Source organism: Panthera uncia, chromosome F2 (assembly GCF_023721935.1).
Source record: "Panthera uncia isolate 11264 chromosome F2, Puncia_PCG_1.0, whole genome shotgun sequence".
In the NCBI taxonomy this organism is placed as follows: Eukaryota; Metazoa; Chordata; class Mammalia; order Carnivora; family Felidae; genus Panthera; species Panthera uncia.
In genome coordinates, this window is record NC_064812.1 from 29,731,199 (window position 1) to 29,757,808 (window position 26,610).

General features: G+C 37.7%; 1 long non-coding RNA gene across 2 annotated transcripts in view; it reads left to right on the top strand.

Annotated features, from left to right (window-relative positions):
- The window catches only part of LOC125924765 (uncharacterized), a 116,432-nt gene that overhangs the window by 71,080 nt on the left and 18,742 nt on the right, over positions 1 to 26,610 (top strand). The window contains exons 3-4 of one of the 2 annotated variants that reach the window (XR_007458552.1): positions 9,192 to 9,274; positions 12,944 to 13,097. This is a non-coding gene — a long non-coding RNA (uncharacterized LOC125924765). Of the gene's footprint in view, positions 1 to 9,191; positions 9,275 to 12,943; positions 13,098 to 26,610 lie in introns of those variants that run through there. The other variant, XR_007458551.1, reaches the window with a different exon arrangement.

A 26,610-nucleotide genomic window follows, 5' to 3' on the forward strand; every position in this document is an offset into this window, starting at 1 on the left:
TAAGGACTCTGGATTTCTATGTATTTTTAATACAGCTTTTGTAGATTACTCCACGTATCATATAATTCATCCATTTAAGGTGTGCAATTCAATGTTTTTTAGTTTTTAGCATTTTCACAGTTTTGTTCAACCATCACCGCACTCTAGAATACTTTCATCCTCACTAAAAAAGCCCCATATCCTTTACAGATCAGTCTTCATTCCCCACCCGCACCTGCCCCACCTAAGTCCACTTTCTGTCTCTGTAAATTTGCTTACTCTGCACATTTTATATGAATGGAATCATACAGTATGTGGCCTTTTGTGACTGGTTTCCTTCACTTAGCATAACGTTTTCAAAGCTCATTCATGTAGTAGCATGTATTAGTACTTAATTTCATTTTATTGATGAATAATATTGCATGTTATAAATATCACATTTTATTTATTATTTCATAAGTTGATGGACATTTGGGTTATTTTAGTTTTTTGGCTATTTGAATAATGCTTCTTGGAACATTTTTATGCATGTTTTTGTGGGGGCATATGCTTTAATTTTTCTTGGGTTAGATACTTAAAATTGGAATCACTACATCATATACTAATTCTGTGTTTAACTTTTTAAGGGACTGCTACATTGTTTTCCAAAGGAGCTGCACCATTTTACATTTTCTGCCATCAATGTATGAAAGCTCAAGTTTCTCCAAATTAAATCTCTCTCATAAATTAGCTTTCTCAAGAGCAAATGTATTAATGTATTCATGCATGTTTTCATATAGGCCTACAAAGTAAAGAATTTGGAAGAAAAAGGCCAAGGTTTTAATAATAGTTATCTCTAGAAATCATGATTGCACGTGAGTTTTTTCCTCATTTTTTTTTTTTGCTTATTTATAACTATCTTTGTAAAAACAATAAGCATATATAGCTTTTTTGTTTTAGAGAAAAAACATGATCATCTTGCTAGTAGGACCCATAGCACTCATTCTCAGTCTGGTTGATCATTAGAAACACCAGAAGAGCTTTAAAAAAAAAAAAAAAAACAATGTCTTAGAGCATCTGGGTGGCTCATTTGGTTAAGTGTCCGACTCTTGATTTCAGCTCAGATCATGATCTCACAGGTCATGTGTTTGAGCCCTCCATCAGGCTCAGCGCTGACAGTGAAAAGACTGCTTGGGATCCTCTCTCTTCCTCTCTCTCTCTGCCCCTCCCCCACTCATGCGCGCGCTCTCTCTCTCTCTCTCTCTCTCAAAAATAAATGAATAAACTTCAAAAAATTAAGAAACACTACCAATGTCTTGACCATCCTTCCTTAGAAATTCATATTCAGTTGATTTGGGAATGTTCTAATGTGCAAGCAGATTAAGAACTATACCCTATACCTTCAGATCCACACTGTCTTATTTGTTGAGTTTTGCTGAAGGGGAAAAAAAGAAAACCTTACAGACTGGCAGTCTCCTGGTGTGAGTTTAGTCCAGGCCATTTTATTTATGGTTTGCAAGGTATTATCTTTACTGGGTTACATCTGGAGAGGCTTCCTTAGTATCAAGAGGCTACTTCAAGAAACATGTGAAGAGGTGTCCCAAACTTTCTTCTGGCAAGTGTCATGGGAAGATCAGAAACTTAATGTTGAAATGAAACCATCTGGCACTTAAGGAGTTTTATACCTATAGTAAGGTACAGTTTTAAGCCCTCTTCAAAATAAAGCTGTCTTTGACTTCATGGATAATAATATTTAGACAATGATTTGTCATGCAGTCCTTTGCTGCATGGTAATGAGAGATGTACAGAAGCAGTCTGGGGATGGGAGAGAGAAGATGGAAGTAACTCCATAAGAATATGCATCACTGAATGTTCTACATCTGTTGTCTTTTTTTTTTACATAGAATAGGTGATTAGAGAGAAACTGGGTCCATTAAAATTCTTGATTCTGGTGTCTACTGTGAGTAACATGCTTCTTGAATGAAGAACAAAGGAGTCAGTTTCATGACTGAGTAATGGGGTATTGTGACTTTATGTGTCTGGTATCTTCAAAACTAAGGATTTTTGATGTTCCCTTCAGAAGGATCTACTCCTGAAGCACCTGAAGGCTTTTAACTTAAAAAATTGGAAGCATACATTCCTTGATAAATCTTACTCTTGGTTTCTGTCTAAGCTCTATCTGGTGGGGTGAAAAGAGAGGGTAAAGAGAATGGTTGTCTTTTTCTATGACAAGGGGGAAATGTGCTGCTGAATTTAAGCAGCGCTTTTCACAAATGTCAGTTAGTTTTGGAAGAATTATTTTTATCCACAAACCAATTTTCATGAGTTTTAACTATGTACAAAGTACATGGTAATTCTGTTGATAAAGCCAATAATGAGTGCCATTATTCAAGCCTTCAAATTCATATGATCCAGAAGAAAAAATATAACTCCTCAAGAGATTATTAAACAAAGTAGAATATGAAAATTTTCATAGCAATTATATATAATAGTTCTTTAAGATTTCTAAGAATAAAGACAGAACTTTTGGAAGTGGAAGATGTTCAATGTTTTTCTAGCATAGTCTCAATGCTAAATTTCCCCCCACCATCTGGAAAGTGGTACTAACTTTCAAATGAATCTACAATCCCTTCACATTCTATTGAAAGACTTTTTGTTTATCCTTTTCTCTCACTGCACTAGGTATCATTATTATTTCGATGTAATAAGTGAGAAGTGTTTTGTTTTTTTAGTTTTCTGGCTCCTGCTAAAAATAGCCAAATTACCTGTAAATTTAGAATGTTAATTTGTAATCACATAGAACATTCATATCAAAGAAGATGCAGGATTCTTCTCCTTATTAACTTTGGAAGTTCAAACTTTTTAATGTTTAAACACTATAATAATTCCAATTATTTATCAAACTCTTTCACTTTGTTTCTTCTCGTGTATTTATCTTGTTGTAAGTGTATTAGCTCATTTAACATTCAAAGACATCCTATATGTAATTTTCTAGATTCATTTTCATCATAATTCCTGAAAATGCAGATACTATTTTGTTTATATCAATGTGTTTTTTAAATTATAAAAAACGATGTTAAAAAAAAAACTGGTAAGTGGCTGTTTCATCTACTGTATTGGCTGAGTTTAGTCCCATCCTCAATTCACTCTTTTAAAGATATCTCTTGTAAGTTTGTAATTTATACATTCTAGTTCTATTCTTCTAGTAGTTAACTATTAAATAGTAATACATACTTAACCAAATAGGTTTTGAGGTGAATCACTAATTCTATCCTTCTCTTGAAATAAGACAAGGATCTTAAAATGTTTTCTACCATCCCACATAACATATGTTTGTTATTTCTATTTTATTTTTTAAAATGTTTATGTGTTTTTGAGAGAGAGACAAAGAGAGAAAGAAAGAGAGAGAGGAAACACGAGTGAAGGAGGGGCAGAGAGAGAGGGAGTGAGAGAATCCTAAGCAGGCTCCACACTGTCATTGCAGAACCTGATGAGGAGCTTGATCTCACAAACTGCTAGATCACGACCTCAGCCACAAATCACAAGTTGGATGCTTAACCGACTGAGCCACCCAGGTAACCCTGTTTTTAGTTTATTTTAATGTTGTACATGCACACACACACACACACACTTTATTTCTTATTTTTAAAATTTTAAAAATATTTATTCATTTATTTTGAGAGAGAGAGAGAGAGAGAGAGAGAGAGAGAATCCCAAGCAGGCTCCACACTCAGCACAGAGCCCAACATGGGACTCAATCTCATGACCTGAGCTGAAACCAAAAATTGGATGCTCAACCAACTGAGCCACCCAGGTGCCCCTATTTTATTTTTTAAGTAATCTCTACACTCAATGTGAGGTTCAAACTCACAACCCGGAGATCAAGGGTCACATGCTCTACCAACTGAGCCAGCTAGGTGCCCACCTCAACATACGCACTTTAAACATCTAAACCTAGATTTATCAACGTGCTTTGAGTTTTTGTTTGCTTATCATTGGTTATTTCACCACACCGTTTCCTTCTAAATTCAATTTCCTTCTTGCTGAAATATATTTTTGGTAATATTTTAGTAAGGATCTGTAAATATAACCTGTCTCAGCCTTTGTAATATTAAAATGTTTTTCTTCTTAATTTAAAAATTCTAGTCTTTGACGTTCTAAAGTTTCACCATACTGTGTCCAAGAATGGATTTTTTTGGTTACCCTACTCAGAACTATCTGCTCCTTGAGTACAAAGATTCATGGTTTCTTTCATTTTCAGACTGCTTCTCTCCCAATCTCTTATTCTGGAGAGAATATCTATTAGATTTATTAGACATGTGTCAGGGAGTCTCATTTCATACTCCTGTGCGCTTTTTAAATTTGTAACACAACTTATTTATCAATGAGCTCATAATTAGTTAATTGAGGAATATCATGCATATGGTATATTAGGTGCCGTGTTACTTAACTCCATATTTATTTATATATATATAAATCTATCCCTCTGCACTTAGATGAATTTTCAGATCTGTCTTCAAATTTACCAATTTCCTCTTTATCCATGTTTAGTACATCCAATAGTTCATATACTGAGCTTTTCCCTTCAATTATTACATTTTTCATTTCTAAGATTTCCACTTTACTCTTTTTCAAAACTGCTTCTCTTTTAGGAGATACTGCCCTTATAATTTTTATTTTTTCCTTGTCTATATGTATAAACATTTGAAGCAAATTTATTTTCACACTGTTTGCATTTTCTATTGCTTTTAACATGTGAATTCTCCTGTTTGTTGAGACTCCTGGATCACATGGAAATCTGTTTCCTTGAGTGCTTCAAATTTTAGTCAGAATCTGTGTTCAGATTAAATTGTTTTCAAAGGACGTGTCATGATTCAGGGTTGTGAAATCATTATTGTGGGTAGTTTTATGTCTACCTCTGCCAGTCCCATGATCTCTCAACCAGTTTTTACAATAATTTCATAACTTAATATTATTTTACCAAGTGTAATATGTGAATTCAACCCTCTATCCCCACATAGTATCAGTTTAGATTTCTCCCAGATGATTAGTTTTCAACCATGACCTAGGACAGGCAGACCATTTTTTTTTGACAAATTCCCAGTCCAGTGGAAAGAACTTGTCTAGTCCCTTCCAGGTCCTTGGTTTTATGCTGAGAGTGCACCTATAGCCTTCCATGCCCCCCAGGTCAGCAAACTTAAATTCTGTCTTCTTTCCCAACTCTCTATGCTCAAATTAAAACCTCAGTGACTTAGAACATCCAGGGCCAGTAGCCTCATGGCCCGTCTGGCTTTAGCTTCCATTCATTGCTTGGGCTTCAGATTACCTCTATTTCTGGCACCATGTGGGTGTTTTTGTTTGTTTTGTTTTGTTTTTCAAGCTGAAATATGGATATGCATGGTTTTGTGGTTGCTATATTCTATTCGGTAGTACTACCTGGAGCAACAGGAGGGGAGGCCGGTCAGCCATAACAACCAGAGAAACGCAGTTTCATCTATGTGGTACCACATAGGTAATTTGACTGCCTCCATACCTTCTGTTTACCTACATTTTTACATTAAATAAACCAACAGGTCACATAGGCTGTCCTAAAAATGCAGTTTGAGTCCTGTTGCTCTTGCTCTGTCTTCACATGTCATGGTTGACAGAGATGGCAAACTTCTAGAGGACAAGCACTGCACCACATGCAGATATGCACGAGCATCACAGGAAAACTGAAATAAGAACAAACTTAGAGTAGTATGCATAGTATTTCTGATGGTCCTATTTGCAAGGAAAAACATTTTTTCCTAAGTTGGCAGCTTTCTTATTCACAAATGTATTTCATAAATTCAGACTCAAAATGCAGCCCTCTTTTTGGTTTGGCAGTGGTAATTGGTGTCTTCATATTATTTCTCTGCTTCTTTAGAATAAACAAGAAGTTTTGCTCCTGCGTTTGCCTGTTGTGACAAAATCTCAAGAAACTGGAGTGTCACTGGGCACTAGCCACGGTCATTTGGCCCAATACTTGGTCATATGTTATCCTGAAATATATCGTGAAATATAATAAAGAGAATTTTTTTGTGTATGTGGGTAGGAGGGGTAAAATTATGAACTATAAAACCAGAGTGACAGGAAGGTGCTAGGAGAAATGTTCAAAACATTGGTGTGATTTATGAACATATGGCAAACAGATGTGGTGGAGTAATAGGGACCCCCATCTCCTTTTATAAATTTGGATCACATTTGTGTCCTTCCCGCATCAACCTAGCCTCAGGTTCATAATATGCTTTATTAAAATTCTCTGCAGGGCATATGGATGATTAATAATTGTTGATGACAGAAATTTGGTTTTGGTAAGCTGCACAGTGAAAGATAAATACAACGAGGCTATTTTAACCTCTGTATATTAAGCTTATTAGAGTAAGTCTTCTCCGTAAGATGGTCTGTGTTGAGATTGTGTGTGATTTATGGAAATGTCACCAGTGACCCTGGTTCTGGAAAAATTCTTAAAATCTCTTTTGTTGTTCTCATCATTTGAGTTTCAGTTGTCACCAGGGAAAATCATTTTTGGAAAAAAAACATAATCAAGAGTGGTTAAAATAGCCTTCAAATAAAATAAATATTGGGTAGCTATCTAGGAATAAAAATACAAAGATAGCCTTGAGATGGATATTAGAAATAGAAATTTATTTGTAACAAGTTCTGAATGTGGTGCGGAAGAGAAGCAAATGGATAGGGAAACACTGGAATATTGGCTTTTGATTCTTTCCCCACCACTAACATGTCTGGAACATTTGGATAAGCCTTTTAATTCTTTCTACCTTTGTTAAGAGAACAAGTGTTCTACAATTAGTGTCTGTAATACAGCTTGAAAAAAAAATTTAATAAAACAAAAATTTTAACAACCATCTATCTGGCAAGAAATCCAAACAAGTACAAATGTGTTTCTAGTGAGGAACTCATTTTCCCTTTATCCTTCTCAAGTACTCAAATTCACTTGTTTAGAAGCAACTACTACTAGTTGGAAATTATTAAGAAAAGGTCTTAATATTATAAGCCAATCTTTCAAATAGGAGCATTGAAATTTACGACAAATTGCATTTAGTAACCTGTACCATTCACCATGAAGTAATGGTCATTTGTAAAGCTGGAAATTATAGCAAGATCATATAATTCCCACTTCACTCAAGTGATATTTTGGGAAAATTTTTTAAAGGATAAAGGAAAAAAAATCTGAAAATAATGAGAATAATGCTGGAGGTCTGATGATTACTGATTTGTTGAATTTTGCTTTGCCTGGGACTTTGATAGGCAGAACTATAAGATCATGCAGCCCAAACACTCGAGTTGCAGTTTCACAAACCCGCATTTTTCCCATCCAATAGTATGGCTGGCAGTTGTCTGGAAGTTGAAAGGAATGATTGCTGGATCAGGGCCTCCTACAAAGTGTTACAGGAATCAGCATGGGGCAAGTCTGTGCTTAGTGTGTGGGGTTAAAATAGAAAAAGAATAGACAACCCCCATGCTTTTCTTCATACCCTCATTTTTCATTCAATTAGGGAAAATTATAAAAACAGTAACAAAAATGAAAACACACATGGTAACAATATCCTAATGTGTTTGAGAAATAATGCAGAAGATGGACTTAACCACCTCAAAAATTTTTGGGAAACTATTCAGGGGTCTAAATGGAAGTCTGGTATTTTGATTACCTAGACAACTTTCCTTCAGTTCTGTTCACATCATCAGCTTCCCTCTCACCTCTATCAGGAATGACTAATACCTCAGTTTTATACTTGTTTCTTAGAGAATGTATAAAAGAGCTTCCCGGAAAAAAAAAAAATGTTAGTGCTGTTGCATTTTTTTGCATCTTTAGTGTGCTTTGTCCTCAGTCTGAAACTGGGTTAAGACACTTAGACTCAAATAACTGGCAGGTCTCTTGATTCTTTTTTAAATTGAAGTGCCTTGATGGTTGACAACTGAAGAATGATTTACAATTTCTGGAGTCCTTTGTGGGTTTGGTTTTTAAGACAAATTCTTAATATTCAAGCTCCTTGGAAGTTGGAACTTCAATAATAGCTAGTCATTTCTAAAATGTGGAATTTGTCCAGTTTTGAGTAAATAACAAACTGATATGTTTTCAAAAATGTAAATTATCACATTCAATTGTCTTGGGAAGCAACAGAGAAGCAGTAGCATTTTCCTCCAAATTGTAAAATAATTTGATATTAGAACATTTAAAACTAAAGAGAGCAGATTTTCCTGTGCAGATGTCAGAGGCCTGATATAGTTCTCATTCACTGTAGTGTGGCCCTACAAGGACACATAAATCTCCATGTCTTATCAGCTCAAATCTTGAGAATGTGGGACGGAGCTATATTATGTGGTGCATCTTTTCAGAAAAAAAGCTAATGTTATGTTAGCTAAGACTTTCAAAAATAAACTCAAATATTCTGGTATCCCATCAGTATAATAGTTTTGAATTACCCTAGCAATGGGACCAGCCCAACTCTTGACTACTCTTAGCTAATGTGAACACAATACTGCCTGCAACTTTTTGTCTTTCTTAAAACTGGTCAGTAAGCACTGAAGATGTGTGTAAGCTGAAATAACATTTTAATTAATGAGAAGAGGCAACCAGATAGCTAAGAACTTGAAAATTAGTTTGTATTTCATCTGATCTATTCTTATCACCTATAACATTGCTAAATACAGCCTCCACTCATCCTTTCACTGATTGTACAAATAATTATTTAGCACCCTTTACATACGTATTAAGCATGGGGCACCTGGGTGGCTCAGTCAGTTAAGCGTCCAACTCTTGATTTCAGCTCAGGTCATGATCTCACGGTTTGGTTCACGGGTTCCAACCCTGCATCAGTTCTGTACTGACAGTGGGGAGCCTGCTTGGGATCTCCCTCTCTCTCTCTGCTCTTCCCCTGCTCGTGTTCTCTCTCTCTCTCTTTCACTCAAATAGATACACTTAAAAAATTTTAAAGGGAACCAATTAGAATTCCCTTGGGAAAAATAAGTAAATGAAACAGCAACAAAAACCATGGTCTCTGACTTTCAGGAACTCATATTAAGGGAAACAGAAATATAGCTACCTAATAAAAATCCTACACAATATGACTGCCATAATAGAGGTAGGTACAAAATTCTATACAAATGCAGAAAAAGGAAGGACTTGCAACTTCCAGACAAGCTAGAAAGAAGTCCCATAAACTGTGTCTCATGTTGGTGTTTTCCAGATGCGAGAAAAGGATGATTCCCTAGAGAGGGCTATGAACAAGAATACAGAGCTGTGAACAGGAATATTTGGGAACAGATATTGGTAAGGATGCTTGGGTCCACTTTACAGAGTAACCTCTATATCATATTAAGAAATTTACTATATTCGCTATAATTAATGAAGAGTTTTCTAAAGATTTACAAGTAGACGGATGGACATGGTCATATTTGGGTTTATATAAACCACACAAAACTATAAAAAATGAATTCTGGGGAATAAGACCCTAGTGAGGAAGAACAAACAGGAGGCTATTGAGAAGATGGTAACATGAACAAAGACAACTGCAGGAGGTGAGGGATCAAGAGGAAGGGGATAGAAATTAAGTTCCTCAGCCCCATGGCATGACTGTATAGGTTCATCCCTGTGTCATTCCATGCCCCTCCCCCAGCAAACTCTCTCTCTAAACTGTTCCCACATTCTACAGATTTCCCACTTACCTCCTTTAAAACTTATGACATACTTCAGATATACAAAAGCTGTAAGGACTAACATAATAAACACCTGTGAACCCACTGCCCTGTTTGGAAGCAAAACATTAATACGAATGAAGGCTTCTTTGTGACCCTCCATATTGGCACACGTAGCTTTCATTTATTGACTTTTATTGCTTAGTAATGTTCTATTGTAAAAACAAAGATTTATTTATCCACCTTTTATATATGTCACTTTCTTTTCACATATGGGATTTTTTTTAGGTATAAACATAGAAGCAGAATCCTGTCAGATTGTGCATTTTCAACTTCATTAGATATTGCCACATTGTTCTCAAAACAAAAAAGGAAATTTAATTAAATTTAAAAATCAATAAAACCACTCGGTGTTCCATAATTTCACCAATACTCAATATTGTCAGACTTTTAAACTGTTGGTGGATTGCATCAGGCCTTTTAAGCCACTGAGGATTTTTTGGCTTTTACTTTAAATGAGATGAGAAACCACCAGAGGATTTTGAATAGAAGGACAGTATGATCTGATTAAGGATCATTCTGGCCATGGGGTTGAGACTAGACTAAAGGGACAGAACCAGTTAGACCAGTTAAGTGGCTGTTGCAATAATCTATTCAAAATATGATGGAAGACTAAACTCAAGTGATAGAGGTGGAAGAGTGAAAATTATTAACATGTCTACACTCTAGATATGTTTAGAAGGTGGTGATATTTTGAAAATAAAAACAATGGATTTGCTATTGAATTGCAGGCAGAGTGTGTGAGAGAGTCCCAAGGTTTTGGATCAGTAACTGAAAGAAGTCAGTTGCTGTTTACAAAAGATGGGGAGGAATGCAGGAGGAGCAGATCAGGAGAAAAGATCAGGAGTCAGCTTTTGGGCTTGATATGTTTGAGAAGAGTATCAGATACCTAACTGAAAATAGGTTGTCTAGAATGAATATGATAGTTTAGAACTAGGGTATAAATTTTGGAATCGTTATCGTATAGATAGTATCTAAAGTCTTGAGACTGGAAGTGGTCAATCACCAAAACAGTAGTATAGTCAGAGAGGTAAAAAGGTCCATGGACTGAGCCCCATATTTAGTGGGAGTTAAGGAGAAACCAGTAAGGAAAACAGAAACGGAGGAAAACCAAGACAGTGGCTGTGCCAGAAGTCAAGATGTGTCCCCTGCTGCTGACAGACTAAGACTATTGAGAACTGAAATTTGATCATTAGATTTAGCAACATGAAAGTCACTACTGATTTCTCAACAGCAATTTTGGTGGAGTGGCAGGGGTGAAAACGCAAGTAAAGGATCTTAAAGAGGACAAAGGAGAGGAATTAATCATTCTTTATATGATTTTTGCTATAAAGGGGAGTAGGGAAACAGGGCTAAAGCTGGATGGTAGATTGGGGTCAAGAGAGGATTTTCGTAATACTGGAACAGTATTAGCATATTTATATGCTTATGGGAATGATGCTAAAAAGAAATGAAGAATTACGATGCAATAGAGAGAAGAGACAAATTCTGGAATGATGTCCTTGAGTAGTTGACGGGAGATGGGACTATTGGATTAGTAAAGAGAGTATAAACACTTCACGAGTTGTGACCAAAAGGAAGGCAGAGTAAATGGGCAAGGATACTGAGGACTGAAAGATGGAAGTGGTAGTGAGAAAGCAAAGAGTTGGTGGTTTCTCTGTGAAATAGGAAGTAAGCATCACCCAAGAGTGTGAAAGAAGTGTTAGAAGTTCTAATAGAGAGGGGCACCTGGGTGGCTCAGTCAGTTAAGCATCCAACTTTGGCTCAGGTCATAACCCCATAGTTCATGGGTTTGAGCCTCGTGTCAGGCTGTGCTGACAGCTCAGAGCCTGGAGCCTGCTTTGGATTCTGTCTCTCTCTCTCTCTCTCTCTCTCTCTCTCTCTCTGCCCCTCCCTTGCTTGCACTCTGTCTCTCTCTCTGTCTCTCAAAAATAAATAAACATTAAAAAATTAAAAAAAAATGTTCTATGCAAAAGCGATCTAGGAGAAAGAAACTGGGAATTGTTCTTTTTGATTTTAATCTGTCTTGGATCATTTCACTGAACTGGTCTAGTTCTTCCCCAGATTGAGTCCCTTTAAACAAGATCTTGTCATTCTGCTCAAACCCTTCCAATAGCTGTACATCTTGCTCAGAGTATAATTCAAAGTCCCTCATATCTCCTAGCAGGCTCTATATTGCCTGTTCCCATATTGCCTCCTCTAAGTTCACAATTGCTTTTCCCCTCACTCACACCATCAAGGCAGGACAATTGTGTCTTTTGTTCACTACTATATCATCAGCACTTGATGACCAGTGCCTAGCACACAATAGGCACTCTAAATATTTATTCAATAAATGAAGCAACAGCATTTTAAGGATAAATGAAGAAGAATATAAGCAAGGTCATCCAAATTACAGACTTTCTCTAAATGGGTTGGGTTTGTTGGGATGTACAGGTAATCAAGCCTTTTCTTTTTTCTTTTTTCTTTTTTTTTTTTTTTTTTTTGGTTATAAATTGGGAAAGTCTAGGACCAGACAGGTACTGTGCTGATTTCAACGCCACTGAGAGTTGCATATATCTTTCACTCAAAAAACTTAAGAGATGAGAGTTCTGAATACTTTTTGTGCTACAGGTCGAGCTACATAAAGTTGGCAGATCATGTATACTCAGGCATGGGCTAACATCACCTAACCTCATTCAGTGCAACAAACAGTGCCAAAGTGGATAAAACTCTATGAAATGTATTGTTAGTGATGTTGCTGAGTAGTTTTATTTTATTTTATAATGCCCTCATTATAAGACTAACAGCAGAAAATTCTTCATGGAGTCAGAATGAGGAACAGGCTTCCTTTATCATTATTTCATAAACATTGCAAATCATGTTACTGATTCTATTCCTTTCTTTTCCTTGGCTGTTCAGAAATTGAGAGTTAAATGTGTGCCTCCTGTTTTTGTCAAGCACTTGTGAGTGGTAGGTTCATGTCTGCTCCTTCCATTATTAAAAATAACCACATAAATAATTAAATACATAAGTGAATCACACATGACTCGGTGATCCAATTCTGAGTACCTGATGTCTAAAAGGAAAAAAGTAATACCAAAAGAAAGGACCACCTCTCCTTCAGGATATACACACAATTTCTAAAATGCATTCCAAGTGCTAACCTTACTTCTTGCTTCATCTTGTTTATTCTACCATGGTGCTCTCTTAAAACCAATTTGATCCCCCTATTTAATTTTAATTTCATTTTGCCCTGTTACAGAGGTTCTCCATATACAGGAAAGGGATCTGCAGAGGGATCAAAGCTTCTAGGTTTCTGCAAAGGGATCAAAGCTTAGACAGAAGAAAAGGTAAATCAGATACAGCAGCCATATCCCTTTTTCTACATCAACCTTCACGATGACGGTTTTTCCTTGTTCCTCCAGTGACATTTAGGTTTACACTGGACAATAACCAACATCTAAAAATTTCTCTCTTATGGTGTAGTGGAAGCAGAAAACTTGACCAGACTTTAAATAACTTATAAAAATAACTGAAAGAGCCTATCCTCTCTCAAACTAGGAAATAAAATGTCACCATGAAACTTTAAACCACAGTTAACACATCATGTTGTCAGTGCCTGGGAGCTAGAAATTATCCAAGTTACTTCCAGTCTTTCCCTTTTATGAAAATTGGTGATATTAGAAGTGCAATAAAACTAATTTTGCCCTGAGGAACAATGCTTGCTTCTCTTGTTGTCATGCTGGAATGATCCACTGGAGAAACAAACCCTGATTAGATCCAGCAGCAATTGATTTCAACCCCATAGGAGGGTTCAGTCTGTCCATACCCTGCTAAGATTGGTGGAAAAGAGCTAAATCGAGCTCTAACTTCAGGAAGCAGCAGAGTCCCCAAAGAAGTCCAAACAGTGGAACTACATAAAACTTCAACCATGCTTAACCTTATGAACATATCATTATCCCCAGAACCACCAGAATGTCCATCTAGATAATTTCAAAGTATTATTTCTAAAGTTGTGGGGATAGAGATCACTAGGTGTGGAATCAAATTATTCATTCTAAATGGAATTTTTAGATTCTCTGAAACACATAGAGAAATACACTGCCAATGAGTTGCAGCTCTCAGGGGTTTATACTGCCTAGATCCAGACACTCTCCCCCAGATTCTCTCCTCAACCCTCATTATTTACCAATCCATTCAGCTAGTTGGCACTTGGGGCATTGCAGAACACTTCCCTTCCTAATTTCTGGGTTTTCCCAAAATGCTGCTGGTATGAAATTGTAAGAAAAGAGAAGAGGCTGAAAGAAAAATCAAAGAATAGATTGTGACTCTGGTCATCATCTTACTAAAATGAGTGTTGAGAGTGGGGAAAATGTGAATTTAAGAATGAAGAAGACTAGAAAAAAAGGAGAAAGAAGAGAACAAGAACCCGAAAGAAGATTGGGTAATCACATCCCTATCTTCTACTACAGACCAAAAGTGGATCTTGTGCGAGGTGGGAAACACCCATTCATCCATGTGCTGTGTCACCACACATCTCCACTTTCCACCCCATTTTGGGGCAAGGCTATCAGGATCAGCAGAATTAAACTGGCATGAGAACACCAGTCCCTACTTTTTCCTGTAATTTTTTATTCTGCTCTTTTTTCTCTTCTTTTATGCACATAGTTAAGTGTTTTAGCTCAGCTTCTGATATACATTTTATCTTTGTGATGCCACTAAGCTGCAGAATATGGTTTTTCTGGAGAGGATTCTCTCAATAAATAGATATTTTTATAATATTCACCTCCCATTTCACCAGGATTATTCTTAGGAACAAGAATCACCTATAGTAAGGTGTATTCTCTGTAATTTGAAAGCTAAAACACCTTTTAGGAGAATTTTAAGAGTGCATCTGTTTGTCAGAAGAACTAATATCTGTCCTTATTTTTTTTCCATCAAGTGGTTTTATTTTTTTAAATACATGAAATGTATTGTCAAATTGGTTTCCATACAACACCCAGTGCTCATCCCAAAAGATTCCCTCTTCAATACCCATCACCCACCCTCCCCTCCCTCCCACCCCCCCATCAGCCCTCAGTTTGTTCTCAGTTTTTAAGAGTCTCTTATGCTTTGGCTCTCTCCCACTCTAACCTCTTTTTTTTCCCCCTTCCTCTCCCCCATGGGTTCCTGTTGAGTTTCTCAGGATCCACATAAGAGTGAAAACATATGGTATCTGTCTTTCTCTGTATGGCTTATTTCACTTAGCATAACACTCTCCAGTTCCATCCACGTAGCTACAAAGGGCCATATTTCATTCTTTCTCATTGCCACGTAGTACTCCATTGTGCATATAAACCACAATTTCTTTATCCATTCATCAGTTGATGGACATTTAGGCTCTTTCCATAATTTGGCTATTGTTGAGAGTGCTGCTATAAACATTGGGGTACAAGTGCTCCTATGCATCAGTACTCCTGTATTCCTTGGGTAAATACCTAGCAGTGCTACTGCTGGGTCATAGGGTAGGTCTATTTTTAATTTTTTGAGGAACCTCCACACTGTTTTCCAGAGTGGCTGCACCAGTTTGCATTACCACCAACAGTGCAAGAGGGTTCCCGTTTCTCCACATCCTCTACAGCACCTATAGTCTCCTGATTTGTTCATTTTGGCCACTCTGACTGGCCTGAGGTGATATCTGAGTGTGGTTTTGATTTGTATTTCCCTGATGAGGAGCGACGTTGAGCATCTTTTCATGTGCCTGTTGGCCATCCAGATGTCTTCTTTAGAGAAGTGTCTATTCATGTTTTCTGCCCATTTCTTCACTGGGTTATTTGTTTTTTAGGTGTGGAGTTTGGTGAGCTCTTTATAGATTTTGGATACTAGCTCTTTGTCCGATATATCATTTGCAAATATCTTTTCCCATTCCGTTGGTTGCCTTTTAGTTTTGTTGATTGTTTCCTTTGCTGTGCAGAAGCTTTTTATCTTCATGAGGTCCCAATAGTTCATTTTTGCTTTTAATTCCCTTGCCTTTGGGGATGCGTCAAGTAAGAAATTGCTATGGCTGAGGTCAGAGAGGTCTTTTCCTATTTTCTCCTCAAGGGTTTTGATGGTTTCCTGTCTCAGATTCAGGTCCTTTATCCATTTTGAGTTTATTTTTGTGAATGGTGTGAGAAAGTGGTCCAGTTTCATTCTTCTGCATGTTGCTGTCCAGTTCTCCCAGCACCATTTGTTAAAGAGACTGTCTTTTTTCCATTGGATGTTCTTTCCTGCTTTGTCAAAGATGAGTTGGTCATACGTTTGTGGGTCTAGTTCTGGGTTTCTATTCTATTCCATTGGTTTGTGTGTCTGTTTTTGTGCCAATACCATGCTGTCTTGATGATGACAGCTTTGTAGTAGAGGCTAAAGTCTGGGATTGTGATGCCTCCTGCTTTGGTCTTCTTCAAAATTACTTTGGCTATTCCGGGCCTTTTGTGGTTCCATATGAATTTTAGGATTGCTTGTTCTACTTTCGAGAAGAATGCTAGTGCAATTTTGATTGGGATTGCATTGAATGTGTAAATAGCTTTGGGTAGTATTGACATTTTGACAATATTTATTCTTCCAACCCATGAGCACAGAATATTTTTCCATTTCTTTGTATCTTCTTCAATTTCCTTCATAAGCTTTCTATAGTTTTCAGCATACAGATCTTTTACATCTTCGGTTAGATTTATTCCTAGGTATTTTATGCTTCTGGGTGCAATTGTGAATGGGATCAGTTTCTTTATTTGTCTTTCTGTTGCTTCATTATTAGTGTATAAGAATGCAACTGATTTCTGTACATTGATTTTGTATCCTGCGACTTTGCTGAATTCATGTATCAGTTCTAGCAGACTTTTGGTGGAGTCTATCAGATTTTCCATGTATACTATCATGTCATTTGCAAAAAGTGAAAGTTTAACCTAATCTTTGCCAATTTTGATGCCTTTGATTTCCTTCTGTTGTCTGATTGCTGACACTAGCACTTCCAACACTATGTTAAACAACAGTGGTGAGAGTGGACATCCCTGTTGTGTTCCTGATCTCAGGGGAAAAGCTCTCAGTTTTTCCCCATTGAGGGTCATGTTAGCTGTGGGCTTTTCACAAATGACTTTTATGATGTTTAAGTATGTTCCTTCTATCCCGACTTTCTCAAGGGTTTTTATTAAGAAAGGATGCTGAATTTTGTCAAATGCTTTTTCTGCATTGATTGACAGGATTATATGGTTCTTATCTTTTCTTTTATTAATGTGATGTATCACGTTGATTGATTTGCGAACGTTGAACCAGCCCTGCATCCCAGGAATGAATCCCACTTGATCATGGTGAATAATTCTTTTTATATGCTGTTGAATTCGATTTGCTAGTATCTTATTGAGAATTTTTGCATCCATATTCATCAGGGATATTGGCCTGTAGTTCTCTTTTTTACTGGGTCTCTGTCTGGTTTAGGAATCAAAGTAATGCTGGCTTCATAGAATGAGTCTGGAAGTTTTCCTTCCCTTTCTATCTTTTGGAATAGCTTGGGAAGAATAGGTATTATCTCTGGTTTAAATGTCTGGTAGAACTCCCCTGGGAAGCCATCTGGTCCTGGACTCTTATTTGTTGGGAGATTTTTGATAACTGATTGAATTTCTTTGCTGGCTATGGGTCTGTTCAAGCTTTCTATTTCCTCCTGATTGAGTTTTGGAAGCGTGTGGGTGTTTAGGAATTTTTCCATTTATTCCAGAATGTCCAGTTTGTTGACATATAGTTTTTCATAGTATTCCCTGATAATTGCTGGTATTTCTTTTTTTTTTTAATTTTTTTTTAACATTTATTTATTTTTGAGACAGAGAGAGACAGAACATGAACGGGGGGGGGGGGGGGGCAGGGAGAGAGGGAGACACAGAATTGGAAGCAGGCTCCAGGCTCTGAGCCATCAGCCCAGAGCCCGACGTGGGGCTCGAACTAACGGACTGCAAGATCGTGACCTGAGCTGAAGTCGGACGCTTAACCAACCGAGCCACCCAGGCGTCCCAGATTGCTTGTATTTCTGAGGGATTGGTTGTAAGAATTTCATTTTCATTCATGATTTTATCTATTTGGGTCATCTCCCTTTTCTTTTTGAGAAGTCTGGCTAGAGGGTTATCAATTTTGTTTATTTTTTCAAAAAACCAACTCTTGGTTTCATTGATCATTTCTACAGTTTTTTTAGATTCTATATTGTTTATTTCTGCTCTGATCTTTATTATTTCTCTTCTTCTGCTGGGTTTAGGGTGTCTTTGCTGTTCTGCTTTTATTTCCTTTAGGTGTGCTGTTAGATTTTGTATTTGGGATTTTTCTTGTTTCTTGAGATAGGCCTGAATTGCAATGTATTTTCCTCTCAGGACTGCCTTTGCTGCATCCCAAAGCATTTGGATTGTTGTATTTTCATTTTCATTTGTTTCCATATATTTTTTAATTTCTTCTCTAATTACCTGGTTGACCCATTCATTCTTTAGTAGGGTGTTCTTTAACCTCCATGCTTTTGGAGGTTTTCCAGACTTTTTCCTGTGGTTGATTTCAAGCTTCATAGCATTGTGGTCTGAAAGTATGCATGGTATGATCTCAATTCTTGTATACTTATGAAGGGCTGTTTTGTGACCCAGTATATGATCTATCTTGGAGAATGTTCCATGTGCACTTGAGAAGAAAGTATATTCTTTTGCTTTGGGATGCAGAGTTCCAAATGTATCTGTCAAGTCCATCTGATCCAATCCATCATTCAGGGCCCTTGTTTCTTTATTGACCGTGTGTCTGGATGATCTTTCCATTGTTGTGAGTGGGGTGTTAAAGTCCCCTGCAATGACCACATTCTTATCAATAAGGTTGCTTACGTTTGTGAGTAATTGTTTTATATATTTGGGGCTCCCGTATTCGGTGCATAGACATTTATAATTGTTAGCTCTTCCTGATGGATAGACCCTGTAATTATTATATAATGCCCTTCTTTATCTCTTGTTACAGCCTTTAATTTAAAGTCTAGTTTTGTCTGATATAAGTATGGCTACTCCAGCTCTCTTTTGACTTCCAGTAGCATGATAAATAGTTCTCCATCCCCTCACTTTCAATCTGAAAGTGTCCTCATGTCTAAAATGAGTCTCTTGTAGACAGCAAATAGATGGGTCTTGTTTTTTTATCCATTCTGATACCCTGTGTCTTTTGGTTGGCGCATTTAGTCCATTTACATTTAGTGTTATTATAGAAAGATATGAGTTTAGAGTCATTGTGATGTCTGTAGGTTTCATGCTTGTAACGATGTCTCTGGTACTTTGTCTCACAGGATCCCCCTTAGGATATCTTGTAGGGCTGGTTTAGTGGTGATGAATTCTTTCAGTTTTTGTTTGTTTGGGAAGACCTTTATCTCTCCTTCTATTCTAAATGACAGATTTGCTGGATAAAGGATTCTCGCTGCGTATTTTTTTCTGTTCATCACATTGAAGATTTCCTGCCATTCCTTTCTGGCCTGCCAAGTTTCAGTAGAAAGATCCGTCACAAGTCTTATCGCTCTCCTTTTATATGTTAGAGTATGTTTATCCCTTGCTGCTTTCAGAATTTTCTCTTTATCCTTGTATTTTGCCAGTTTCACTATGATATGTCGTGCAGAAGATCGATTCAGGTTACGTCTGAAGGGAGTTCTCTGTGCCTCTTGGATTTCAATGCCTTTTTCCTTCCCCAGTTCAGGGAAGTTCTCAGCTATTATTTCTTCAACTACACCTTCAGCACCTTTCCCTCTCTCTTCCTCCTCTGGAATACCAATTATGTGTAGATTATTTCTCTTTAGTGCATCACTTAGTTCTCTAATTTTCCCCTCATACTCCTTTTTTAATCTCTCTTTTTCTCAGCTTCCTCTTTTTCCATAATTTTATCTTCTAGTTCACCTATTATCTCCTCTGCCTCTTCAGTCTGAGCTGTGGTTGTGTCCATTTTATTTTGCAGCTCCTTTATAGCATTTTTTAGCTCCTCCTGGCTGTTCCTTAGTCCCTTGATCTCTGTAGCAAGAGATTCTCTGCTGTCCTCTGTACTGTTTTCAAGCCCAGCGATTAATTTTATGACTATTATTCTAAATTCACTTTCTGTTATATTGTTTAAATCCTTTTTGATCAGTTCATTAGCTGTTGTTATTTCCTGGAGATTCTTTTGAGGGGAATTCTTCCGTTTCGTCATTTTGGATAGTCCCTGGAGTGGTGCAGAACTGCAGGGCACTTCCCCTGTGCTGTCTTGAATAACTTGCGTTGGTGGGCGCGGCCACAGTCAGACCTGATGTCTGCCCCCAGCCCACCACTGGGGCCACAGTCAGACTGGTGTGTACCTTCTCTTCGCCTCTCCTAAGAGCGGGATTCACTGTGGGGTGGTGTGGCCCATCTGGGCTACTTGCACACTGCCAGGCTTGTAGTGCTGGGGATTTGGCGTATTAGCTGGGGTGGATTGGCAAGGTGCACAAGGGCGGGAGGGGGAGGCTCAGCTCACTTTTCCTTTGGTGATCCCCTTCGGGAGGGGCGCTGGGGCACTGGGAGGGAGTCAGACCTGCCACCGGAGGGATGGATCCGCAGAAGCACAGCGTTGGGTGTTTGCGTGGTGCAAGCAAGTTCCCTGGCAGGAACTGGTTCCCTTTGGGATTTTGGCTGGGGGATGGGCGAGGGAGATGGCGCTGGTGAGCACCTTTGTTCCCGCCAAGCTGAGCTCTGACGTCCGGGGCTCAACAACTCTCCCTCCCGTTGTCCTCCAGCCCTCCCGCTCTCCGAGCAGAGCTGTTAGCTTATAACCTCCCAGATGTTAAGTCCCGCTTGCTGTCAGAACACACTCCGTCCGGCCCCTCCGCTTTTGCCAGCCAGACTTGGGGGCTCTGCTTGGCGGGCGGGCCGCCCCTCCGCCCCAGGTCCCTCCTGTCAGTCCATGTAGCGCGCACCGCACTTCCACCCTTCCTACCCTCTTCCGTGGGCCTCTCATCTATGCTTGGCTCTGGAGAATCCGTTCTGGTGGTTTTCTGGGTTATTTAGGCAGGTGTGGGTGGAATCTAAGTGATCAGCAGGATGCAGTGAGCCCAGCGTCCTCCTACGCTGCCATCTTCCCACTGACCCCCATCAAGTCAGTATCTGTCCTTAGAAAAAAACTTAAATTGATCAAGCATAGATAACAATAATAATACCACATAATAAGAATAACAACAACATAAATAGAGATTTACATGTGTTATATGCTGCCTTCAGTGTTTTATGTGTATTAATTAAATCAGTCCTTATAACAATCCTATAAGATAGATATTACTGGCATCCCCAATTTAGCAATATGGAAACTGTGACAGTCCCAACTGAGGTCCCACAGCCTATAACTGGAATACTTAGGAATCACAACCAGGGAACCTGGCTCTATAGCTTCAGCTTCTTAACCACTCTATTACATTAAAATAAATATTTGTTGCATGAATAAACAGGCAGATTAAAGAATGAAAGGATGGTTAAATTAAGTAGTTTTTAGATATAGTTCATTTTGAGAAACATTGAAAGAGCACAAACTGGGGAAAGTCAGAGGGAGAGAGAGGAGAGAGAGTCTCAAGCAGGCTCCATCCTCGGCGCTGGCCCGATGCAGGGCTCAATCCCATGACCCTGGATCATGACCAGAATTGAGATGAAGAGTTGGATGCTTAACTGACTGAGCCACCCAGGCGCCCCAGATATAGTTCTTGATATGTATTTGGTTTCTTGATATGTATTTTTGTTGAACTAAAAACACTTGTGTGTGTGAGTTTTAGTAATGTCTAGAGATCCAGAAAAGCACAAAGAAAAACCCTCTATACCTTTGTGAGTGAATGTGTTAGTATACGTGGCAGGGGTGGGGAAGGGAGGGATTGTTTAATTTGGAAGGCTTGCACACTAGAGTTTTTGAGGTAATTTGAATTTGATGAAATTAACAATATCTTTCAAGACTCTTCTAGTAAATTGGGACTAAAATTGGGTCTATCAATCATATGACAACTTAGAAGAAAAATTGGGTCTAACAGTTTAAGAACCTCCAGAGAGTAAACAGATAATGTGGATTGAAAACAAATTCTTTTATTTTGGTAACTGATAATTTTGGAAATAAAATTCAGTAGCTCCCACCTTCTTATCCTTCTTAGATCTGGCCAAAGAGAGGAAGAGATAGCTAATATATATGCCTAAAAAGTATTAAGAGAAGGATTATCTACCACTTTCTTATATCATATACAAAAGTAAACTCAAAATGGATGAAAGACCTAAACATAAGACAGGAAGCCATCAAAATCCTTGAGGAGAAAGCAAGCAAAAACCTCTTTGATCTTGGGCGCAGCAACTTCTTACTCAACACGTCTCTGGAGGCAAGGGAAACAAAAGCAAAAATGAACTACCGGGACCTCATCAAAATAAAAAAATTCTGCACAGCAAAGGAAACAATCAACAAAACTAAAAGTCAACCGACAGAATGGGAGAAGATATTTGCAAATGACATATCAGATAAAGGGTTAGTATCCAAAATCTGTAAAGAACTTATCAAACTCAACACCCAAAAAACATAATCCAGTGAAGAAATGGGCAAAAGACATGAATAGACACTTCTCCAAAGAAGATATCCAGATGGCCAACCGACACATGAAAAAATGCTCAACATCACTCATCATCAGGGAAATACAAATCAAAACCACACTGAGATACCACCTCACACCTGTCAGAATGGCTAACATTAACAACTCAGGCAACAACAGATGTTGGCGAGGATGTGGAGAAAGAGGATCTCTTTTGCGTTGTTGGTGGGAATGCAAGCTGGTGCAGCCACTCTGGAAAACAGTATGGAGGTTCCTCAAAAAACTAAAATTAGAACTACTCTATGACCCAGCAATTGCACTACTAGGCACTTATCCGTGGGATACAGCTGTGCTGTTTCAAAGGGACACATGCACCGCCATTTTTATAGCAGCACTATCAACAATAGCCAAAGATGGAAAGAGCCCAAATGTCCATCGATGGATGAATGGATAAAGAAGATGTGGTGTATATATATAATGGAGTATTACTCAGCAATCAAAAAGAATGAAATCTTGCCATTTGCAACTATGTGGATGGAACTGGAGGGTATTATGCTAAGTGAAATTAGTCAGTCAGAGAAAGACAAAAATCATATGAGTTCACTCAAATGAGGACTTTAAGAGACAAAACAGATGAACATAAGGAAAGGGAAACAAAAATAATATAAAAACAGGGAGGGGGACAAAACAGAAGAGACTCATAAATATGGAGAACAAACTGAGGGTTGCTGGAGAGGTTGTGGGAGGGGGGATGGGCTAAATGAGTAAGGGGCACTAAGGAATCTACTCCTGAAATCATTGTTGCACAATATGCTAATTTGGATGTAAATTTTAAAAAATAAAAAATAAAATTTTTAAAAAAGAGAAGGATTATCTGTGATTCTGCTGAATTTGCACCTTGTTAGAAGATTCTGTGTCGCTATAGAGCTGCTCTACCAGAGTTCACAAAAGCACTTGCAGAAGGAATCTAATAGTACACAACACTAGACTCACAAAGTTCTTTGACCCCTGTAAGGCAGAACCACCATTGTTACAGGTATGTTTGTAACCAGTAGAAAGTGATGGATTTGAAATTTTGAAAAGCTGAGAAAGCAACCAGACTCTTTTACTTCTAATTATTTCTCTCTGACTTGGACAGTTTCTTAACCTCTTTACACCTCTATTTCCTCATTTTTAGAGTAAGATAATAGTCATACCTACCTCACTATATGGTTCTTCTTATTAAAGGAGATAATTAGTTAAAGCTTTAAGAAAGATGATTTATTAAGCAAAATGTTTAATGAATTCCTGTTGTTGCTGCTTTGTTATGTGAGACAGAACAGTAAACAGGCAATTGCAACTGAGTGCATTGTGCATTGATAGTTCAGCACACAAAGCCACAGGAGGGACATGTAACCTAACCTTAGAGATCAGGATGGGCTTCCTGGAGGAAGTGATTCCTAAGCCAAGGCCTGAACGATGAATAAAACACCTATAGCATTCAACTATCTATACCACTCTACAATTGCATGCTCAACTTTATGTGTAACAGCATTTTTCCATAAGGTTCCAAGAAATGTTTTTCATGGAATTCGTCTTTGTGAACCCATTCTTTATCCATAACATGACACACACAACTCTGTCCCAAATGAAACTCACTTCCACCTCGACCCAGTATTCTTGGGAGGTTTTAAATATAAGATAGATGCTTTTAGCATGGAATTATAAATTCACAAAGTGATTAAAATACAAAAATAAAATGTAAACTATCAAGTCAGTAATTTCACGTTGAAACTGAAATTTCCCAATCTCATCAAATGACTAAAGGTATTTTGGATCAGTTTTTAAATTTTTGCCAGCGCCTCGGTTGTAGTCATTAATCTCCAGGCTTTTCAGTGCCCACAGACAATGCTGTTATACAGAGCGTGTCCTCAACTACATGCTCAAGTTATTTTAGAATCTGCCTATTATCACCTAATGAGGGCAAAAGAAACAAACTATATTCCCATGTCTTTGACATATACCATCTTAATTTTATTTTTTCTCCCTTCTTTTTCATTTTATTGTTATATATACTTTCTTGCTAGTATTGTTTAATGTGTATTAATCTTACCTTCAATTTTGCCTGCTTTTTCACCTTGCTCAAATGGATTGTAAGCTGTTTGAGGACAGGAACCATGATGGGCTGTTGCATCCAACCCCACAGACTGGGTGTGCCCTGCTTAAGTCCAGTGGGCACCATCCTCAGTACACAGTATGAACGCCGACTGGGGCTGAGCAATGCAGCATCCCTGGGGCTCCATGCAAAAGTTCTTTTGAATTTTCTTAGCGTATCTAAGAAAGTCAGTCTAATCAATATCAATTGTTTAATTGATTTTTGATTGTTTGAAGGCACAAGCTCATGCTTTACGTTTTTATAATCAACAAGCATTTAAAATATTTCATGAGCTTTTCATCCCTAGTATTTGAATATTTCTTTTCGAATAATCTATAATCCATTTTAAATCATCAGAATAAATGTTAGACCAGTATTAAAACATTTGAACAAATGTATTTGTTGAGGACCTAGGTCTCTATGTCAACATAAAATTTTATTTTGAATTAATAAATGTATTTTTATCTGTCCCAGTAATAAATCCATTATATTAAATAAGACTTAGATATTAAGAGCACACATTTACCAGATTTTTATTTTTCCTTCTAACACCTCAAAAAATATTCTTTGGTTATTTTAAAACAGTGACTAAGGCAAAACCCCTCTTTGAATATATATTTCATTTTAAAATAAACAATCTAACCAGTGTGTTTTGAACTAGCACCAAAATGGATAAATCTGGAAATAACAGCTACATGATAAAATGTACTACTGCTTGGTGGTTTCTTTCTTTTGGCTGATTTCATGATTTACTCTATTTTCTCCAAAATTGACTAAAGGGAAGTTTTTCTAAGAGGAAGTAGAATGCAACAATCACATAAAATTCAGAACTTAAAACGTAAATGACCTCAGATAGAGCTCACAGATTCACATTATAAAGGATGCTTGCTATAAATTATTTTGTAAAAAACAAATGCTATAAGGACTTTACATTTGGAATCAATTGAAACGCACAAGTGCTTTTAGGTTGACTTTTGAACCCCTCTGATTTGTGGCACAGATAAGAGTAAACGATGGACTAATTAATTCGTGCACAGTTTCTTGGCAAGTTAACGAATATGGTTAAGTAAATAGTTGGCTATTATTGCAGGCCACATTAAGTGCATTAAGCACTTTAAACTCTTTGTTCAAATCTGAGGGCCTGTCACTGGTACTTGAGGAATGTTTCCAGCTTCTTAGTCTTCCTTAACACTGGGGTTTCAAGACAGGGCCTTATTGATTGTCCATGTTGCAATAAACTTTGGCTCTTTTTTTATGTCCCCTCACCTCAACTCTTTGCAGGGCTGTAGGCTTGCCTTAATTGCTGCTTCCTACAAGTGAATTTTAAGTTTCTAATTCCGATCAAGAGATCAGCTCACTCTTCCTAGAGCTGCTCCTCGCCTGACTGAATATGCATGTGCGTGCACACACATGTAATTTTGCTTGTGTGTTTGTGTTTGTCATTACAGATTATAGGGAAAAGAGTAGAACTAAGATGAATCATCTGCTTCCTATATGTACTTCCTGTAAGGTACTCCCTTGCTTTATTTTCTTTTAACTTCACGATTTATAAATAGAAAGTCTACTTGCCCAATTAAAGCATATATAAGGAATATACATAAGGAAACAAATGAGACAGAGAAGTCAACATTGGTTAGTCAAGGTGACACAAACAGGGCCTGAGCTTATGCGCAGGATGCCATACCCATTTTCCTGGGAATGTCTTCCAGTTTTCAACTTGCAGCAGAATCTCTGCAGGCACTTGTTTAAAATGTACATTTATGGTTCCCACCCCTCCCTGCTTCGTGGAAACCTAGGGATAGGTCCCAGAAACACTGTTCTAGTGTATCCAGAAAGTTCAAGAAATGTTCTTTCTTTAAATGATCAAGAAATACCGGACTAAAGGATCTGAAAACCCAAATGACTTTTCCACTTGAAGTATAGTTTTATGGAAAGTGTCAGGCACCTGAAAATAAGGGTTTATGGTGACAAATGTCTTTTCAGGACTGATTATGGTTTTATGCAAAGTTGATGCCAATAAATCTTTTCTACAAAGCCCAAGTCTCAGTCCCGGCTGGCAGTAAATCATTTTCCCTGGCACCACAATTCCAAAAGGAAAGCCAGTGAGGACAATATTATGAATGTTGCTTTCCTGGCACTAGCAATCTAAAGATTAGTTGCATTGGCATAACTTTTCTCTCATGACCTGTTTTTAAATTAAGAATAGAAAAATACAATCATTTATCTATGTAGA